This window comes from Rutidosis leptorrhynchoides, chromosome 1 (assembly GCF_046630445.1).
Source record: "Rutidosis leptorrhynchoides isolate AG116_Rl617_1_P2 chromosome 1, CSIRO_AGI_Rlap_v1, whole genome shotgun sequence".
In the NCBI taxonomy this organism is placed as follows: domain Eukaryota; kingdom Viridiplantae; phylum Streptophyta; class Magnoliopsida; order Asterales; family Asteraceae; genus Rutidosis; species Rutidosis leptorrhynchoides.
Window position 1 is genome coordinate 347,872,445 of NC_092333.1, and position 7,556 is coordinate 347,880,000.

Consider the following 7,556-nt stretch of genomic DNA (forward strand, 5'->3'; position numbering starts at 1 on the left):
TGTTTGTAACTAGCTGCCTCGTTTGGTTAGAAGGTTAGTGTTAAATAGCTTTGATTTTCAACCTGTAGGAATCCTGTTATTCCTGTTACTACTTATTACGGTATTTGTTTTTTTTTTTTTTTTTTTTTTTTTTTTTTTTTTTGCACTCTTGCTATCGTTAGCGTTTTTGCTAGTTGTTTCTACTTTGTCTTTAGCAACTCTTTTCTACTTAGTGCGCTGTTTATAGGGTAAGATTAACTCGTCACATACGCATGGTTACTTGAGGTCATGTCCTATTAGTTTAGGGGCGGGTAGGTCTAGAGGGAGTAGAGATACTCGCGTTAGGATTAGAGTAGGTAGTTGGAATGTAGGAACTTTGACTAGCAAAGCCCGTGAACTTGTAAATACGCTACGTAAGAGTAAAGTGGACATATTGTGTGTTCAAGAGACCAGATGGAGGGGTGAAGCGGCGGTTGACGTGGACGACTACAGGTTGTGGTTCTCGGGTTCTAGAGTAGCTAGAAACGGGGTAGGGATCCTTATAGGACCCCTTTATAAGGATAATATTGTGGGTGTGGATAGGTGTAGCGATAGGATTATGTCGGTTAGGGTAGTTATCCAGGAGGAGACTTACATGGTCATTTGCGCTTACGCACCCCATGCTGGTTTAGGAGATGATGAAAAAGTTCGCTTTTGGGAAGCGTTAGATGAAGTTGTGAGGAGTTGCCCCGCCGACCATCGATTGGTTATTGGGGGAGACCTTAATGGTCATATAGGAACGATCTCGGACGGATATACGGGTGTCCATGGGGGCTTTGGGTACGGAGTTCGGAATGAAGAAGGACGATCTATTCTCGAATTCGCTGTTGCCCACGAACTGGTTGTTGCAAACTCCTCCTTTAGGAAGACGGAAGCACAACTAGCTACTTTCCACAGTGGGGGACATAGTACCCAGATTGACTATTTGCTGCTTCGCAAAGGGGACCTTAGAGCTTGCAGAGACTGTAGAGCCCTGACTACCTGGACTTGTTCCACCCAACACAGATTATTGGTCATGGACTTGGTTCTGCAGAGGCGGGTTACTAAAAGAGTGAGACCCGTCCAACCTAGGATCCTTTGGAAGAATCTGATTGAAGGGAAAGCCGAAACTTTTAAAACTTCAGTGTTGGAAAGAGTAGAGGCAGGAATGGATACCGTTACTCAAGTGGACGCAGATCAGATGTGGAATAGGATGGCATCTGCTATTAGGGATGTTGCCAAGGAAACCTTAGGTGTGGCAGTAGGGACATCGAGAGGACATAAGTCTAATAGAGAATCATGGTGGATTAGTGATGAGGTTCAAACCAAAGTCGCACTTAAGCAACAGAGGTTTAAGGAGCTCATTACATGCCGGGACGGGACACGTGAAGATAGAACTAGGGCAGAAGAGAGGTATAAAGAAGCCAACAGAGAAGCTAAGAAGGCCGTTGCACGTGCAAAAGATAAAGCGTATGAAGACTTGTATAGGAAACTAGACTCCAAAGAAGGAGCAAATGATATTTACAGGATTGCAAAAGCTAGGGAGCGTAGGAGGAGGGATATAGATAACATCAAGTTTATCAAGGATGAAGCCGGTCAAACCTTAGTGAAGGAAGAAGAAATTAGGAAAAGATGGGAAGGGTATTTCTCAACTCTTTTCGTGGGTGAAGGACCTGGGCGCCAAGAAGTTCCGCAGGACTTGGGAATAGGACAATTCCGGAACAACAGTTTCTGTAGGAGAATCAGGAAGGAAGAAGTAAGTTCGGCACTACGAAAGATGGGTAGAAACAAAGCTGTAGGACCAGACCAGATCCCAATAGAGGCGTGGCGGTGCCTGGGCGAGGATGGTGTCAGGTGGTTGACGTGTCTTTTCAATAAGACGCTTAGAAGTTATAAAATGCCTACGGAATGGAGACTCAGCGAGATTATCCCTATTTACAAAAATAAAGGGGATGCCCAAATCTGCGGTAATTATAGAGGCATAAAATTACTTAGTCATACTATGAAGCTTTGGGAGAGAGTGATTGAGACTAGACTTCGACGCGAGACTACGGTTTCAGAAAACCAATTTGGTTTCATGCCAGGGCGCTCTTCGATGGAGGCAATTCATATTTTAAGAAGCGTTATGGAGAAGTATAGGGAGAAACAAAAGGGCCTAGAGATGGTCTTCTTAGACTTAGAAAAGGCCTATGATAGCGTACCGCGAAAGCTGATTTGGAAGACACTTAATGTTAGGGGTATCCCAAGTAGATATATTAGAGCTATTATGGATATGTATGATGGGGCGAAGTCCTGTGTCAGGACGCCTGTGGGAAACACAGAGTATTTCCCGATAGAAGTAGGCTTGCACCAGGGATCGGCCCTTAGTCCTTTCCTTTTCGCTCTGATTCTCGACGAGCTGTCTCGAGGAATACAAGAGAACATCCCTTGGTGTCTGATTTTTGCCGATGATATCGTGCTTGTATCAGAATCAAATGAGGAGCTTAACAGAAGACTAGAACAATGGAGGGAGGCCTTAGAACAAAATGGGTTACGGATCAGCAGACAAAAGACAGAATATCTTAGGTGCGAATTCAGTAGGACTGAGGATGAACTAAATGGTGGAGGGATTATCAACATTGGGGACCAGATCTTGCACCCACAAGAGTCGTTTAGATATCTAGGTTCGGTCCTCCACAAATCGGGGAGGATAGACGAAGACGTGACTCATCGTATTAAGGTAGGTTGGTTGAAGTGGAGAGCGGCGAAAGGGGTCTTGTGCGACAAGAAGATCCCACTCAAATTAAAAGGGAAATTCTTTAAAGTAGCTATTAGACCTGCCATGTTGTACGGATCAGAATGTTGGCCAATGACGAAGGCCCAAGAGAGAAGGATGGAAGTAGCAGAAATGAGGATGCTTAGGTGGACGTGTGGTAAAACCATGTTAGATAGGATCCCAAATGGTGTGTTTAGGGAAAACCTTGGAGTCTGTAGCATCATCGACAAGCTAAGGGAAGAACGGCTTCGATGGTTTGGGCATGTGATGAGGCGACCTCGTATTGCCCCGGTAAGGAGAGTCGAGGCACTCACGGTCGATGGCGTAAGGAGAAGGGGTAGACCTACACGTAGGTGGATGGATAGACTTAGGCTCGACATGAGAGAGCTTTCGCTGACTGAGGACATGACTTCTGATAGGGGTGCGTGGAGGGCTAGAATTAGAATAGTCGAGTAGGGTTACGTCCTATTATGTTATTTTTTATTTTTAATGGTATTTCTCATTAGGTTTCTTACTTTTGCTTTTTTTTTGCTTTTTATTACTTTTTTTATTATTATTATTACTATATTTATTATTATTATTATCTCTATATTATTATTGTTAGTTTTTATTATTATTATTATTTTTATTATTATTATTTTTATTATTACTATTATTTTTATTATTATTATTATTATTATTATTATTATTATTATTATTATTATTATTATTATTACTATTACTATTAGTATTATTTTTATTATTGTTACTACTACTATAATACTCTTGGTATTACTAGTACTGGTACTATTACGACTACTACTATTACTTTTATTATTATTATTTTTATTATTATTATTATTATTATTATTATTATTATTATTAGTATTATTACTATTATTATTATTATTACTATTATTGTATTATGGGTGTGTTAATATTAATTATTAATATTATTTGTGGTATTAATATTATTACTATTGCTTTTAACTATTTTTTACTAACACTAGTACTAGTATTAGTATTTTTATTTTTTAGCCGCTTAGAGCCTAAATTGATTTTCAGGGAGACTTTTAAACCCATGAAATTTTGATTCTATCACTTTCATGGCGTCTCAATATATATATATATACATATATATATATATATATATATATATATATATATATATATATATATATATATATATATTTTTTTTTTTTTTTTTTTTTTTTTTACTATTTTTATAAATAAATAAAAAAAAAGGCCGGAGGTCCACTCGGAAGCAATCTCTTTATCCGCCGAATAAAGAGAGGGATGACTTTCTCTACTTTTCTGGGTGGAGAAATGACTTGTTTTTATTCTCGGATAAGGGAAGGATTGTCTACATCTCACCTCCCCCATACACCACTCAAGTGGTATTGGGTACTGTTGTTGTTGTGCTGTTGTTGTATTTTTGGGATGAGAATACATGCAGGTTTTATAAATGATTTACAAAATAGACACAAGTACGTGAAACTACATTCTATGGTTGAATTATCGAAATCAAATATGTCCCTTTTTATTAAGTCTGGTAATCTAAGAATTAGGGAACAGACACCCTAATTGACGCGAATCCTAAAGATAGATCTATTGGGCCTAACAAACCCCATCCAAAGTACCGGATGCTTTAGTACTTCGAAATTTATATCATATCCGAAGAGTGTCCCGGAATGATGGAGATATTCTTAAATATGCATCTTGTTAATGTCAGTTACCAGGTGTTCACCATATGAATGATTTTTATCTCTATGTATGGGATGTGTATTGAAATATGAAATCTTGTGGTCTATTATTATGATTTGATAATATATAGGTTAAACCTATAACTCACCAACATTTTTGTTGACGTTTTAAGCATGTTTATTCTCAGGTGATTTTTAAGAGCTTCCGCTGTCGCATACTTAAATAAGGACAAGATTTGGAGTCCATGCTTGTATGATATTGTGTAAAAACTGCATTCAAGAAACTTATTTCGTTGTAACATATTTGTATTGTAAACCATTATGTAATGGTCGCGTGTAAACAGGATATTTTAGATTATCATTATTTGATAATCTACGTAAAGCTTTTTAAACCTTTATTGATGAAATAAAGGTTATGGTTTGTTTTAAAATGAATGCAGTCTTTGAAAAACATCTCATATAGAGGTCAAAACCTCGCAACGAAATCAATTAATATGGAACGTTTTTAATCAATAAGAATGGGACATTTCAGTTGGTATCCTTATAAACGATTCACAACAGTTGATTACATTGCGAGGTACTTGACCTCTATATGATACATTTTACAAACATTGCATTCGTTTTTGAAAAGACAATCTTTTATTACATTGAAAGTTGACGGCATGCATACCATTTTATAATATATCTAACTATAATTGACTTAAAAATAATCTTGATGAACTCAACGACTCGAATGCAACGTCTTTTGAAATATGTCATGAATGACTCCAAGTAATATCTTTAAAATGAGCATTTGCACAACGGAAGACTTCTTTCATACCTGAGAATAAACATGCTTTAAAGTGTCAACCAAAAGGTTGGTGAGTTCATTAGTTTAACATAAATAATCATTTCATAATTTTTAATAGACCACAAGATTTCATATTTCCATTTCTTATAAACATACGTCCCATGCATAGAGACAAAAATATCATTCATATGGATTGAACACCTGGTAACCGACATTCACAATAAGCATATAAGAATATCCCCATCATTCCGGGATCCTCCTTTAGACATGATATAAATTTCGAAGTACTAAAACATCCGGTACTTTGGATGGGGCTTGTTGGGCCCGATAGATCTATCTTTAGGATTCGCGTCAATTAGGGTGTCTGTTCCCTAATTCTTAGATTACCAGACTAAAAAGGGCATATTCGGTTTAATAATCCAACCATAGAATGTAGTTTCGATCACTTGTGTCTATTTCGTAAAGTATTTATAAAAGCAGCGCATGTATTCTCAGTCCCAAAAATATATATTGCAAAAGCATTTAAAAAGGGAGCAAATGAAACTAACAATACTGTATTTTGTAGTAAAAATACATATGGCGACATTGAACAATGCAAGGTTGACCTCGAATTCACGAACCTATATCATTTGTATATATATATTAACACATATAATAAGCACATAATAGTATTCGACCCAGCTTATATATTAATTATATAATATATTATTATTTAAATTGTAATGTATTTATTATTCCAATTGTTATATATATCTATATATGTTATTATTTTTTATATGAAAATATTAAATTAGATATACTTATGGTATATGTAATAATTCTATTGTTATATAAATATCCTTTGTTTGTAAAAATAATAATTATAATCGTACTAAAATAATGATACTAATAATAATCTAAATGATAATATTAATAATAATACTTATAATAATAATAATAATGATAATGATGTTAATACTAAATATAATAAAAATCCTAGTTGTACCTATAATCATATTAACAATAAATGATACATAATATTTGTATTAGAAATAATAATAATAATAAAAGTTATAATTAATACTAATAATAATAATAATAATAATAATAATAATAATAATAATAATAATAATAATAATAATAAATAAATAAAAAACTACCTTAAAGGTTTCAAAAGGCTTTCCAAAAAAGAAATGCTCCAGACAAGATTCGAACTCGCGACCCCTCGCTCAACCAGAACACCCCTTAACCATCCCTCTATTTCCATTTTTCTGAATAATACACATCGGATACCCATATAACCCGTATTACTATCCTATTTCTTATTTCTCCTTCAATTTCATTAATCTGACCCAATAATTTACTTGGATCACAGCCCAACACAAATCCACGGCCCAATAAGAATTAAACTTCTAGTCCAACTGAGTAAATAAGCTAAGCCCAAGAGTGGTTAGCAAAGTTTAATATGATATTCACCATTGTTATCATTATAATGAAACAGAATAATACGATAGCAGTAAAACAGGTTTCGATTCACCCTCATTAATCATCATTATCACCATTTTCATTATAAAATTATAATCATCATCTTAATAATCTAATCATCATCAATTTTCCATCATGATTTATTATCATCATCTTATATCACATAAAATCACAACATCAGCATCCTAATTATCCCAACCGTCATCTTCATCTTCTAAATCGTATAATCATTCTAATCACCATCGTAGTTGCTGTGATATTATTTCTTCATCATCGTTATCAATTAATCATCATCATCATCATTAACATTTTCCATAATCACGATCAGAACAGTGATCCTCATTAGTATTATCAATCGAATTATATCACCAATTTATATTGTCATGATCAAATAATCTTTATCGTTTCAATTTATCATCATAGCTGTAAATGATTGTTCGATGGTTTGGGTTGGAACACGATTGAAACTAGAAAAATAAAAAAATAAAGTAACACAGATGGATAGCCATCGGTGTTAGCAAGTAGGAGTAAGAGGATTTGATATGGCCATCCGAAAAATAAATGTTGGCCCAACTAAATATTTTAATCCAATTCGTGGCTGTTGGGTTCCACAGACTGCTCGACAAAAAAAAAATAATCATACAACAGCCTAACAAAATTCGGTGGCCATACTTTCTTGTACAGGTCATCCCTAATTCTTTTCTTTTTCTCCACAGGCTTAATCGATTCTTCATATAAATTTGTAAGCACTCAACAGGAAGATGCCATCCAGGAAGAAGAAAACAAAAAAAAATAAAAGAGGAAAAAGACTGCTAACAGATTGTACGAGTTTTTGATTTGCAAATCGACTTATTCATCAATTAAGAAG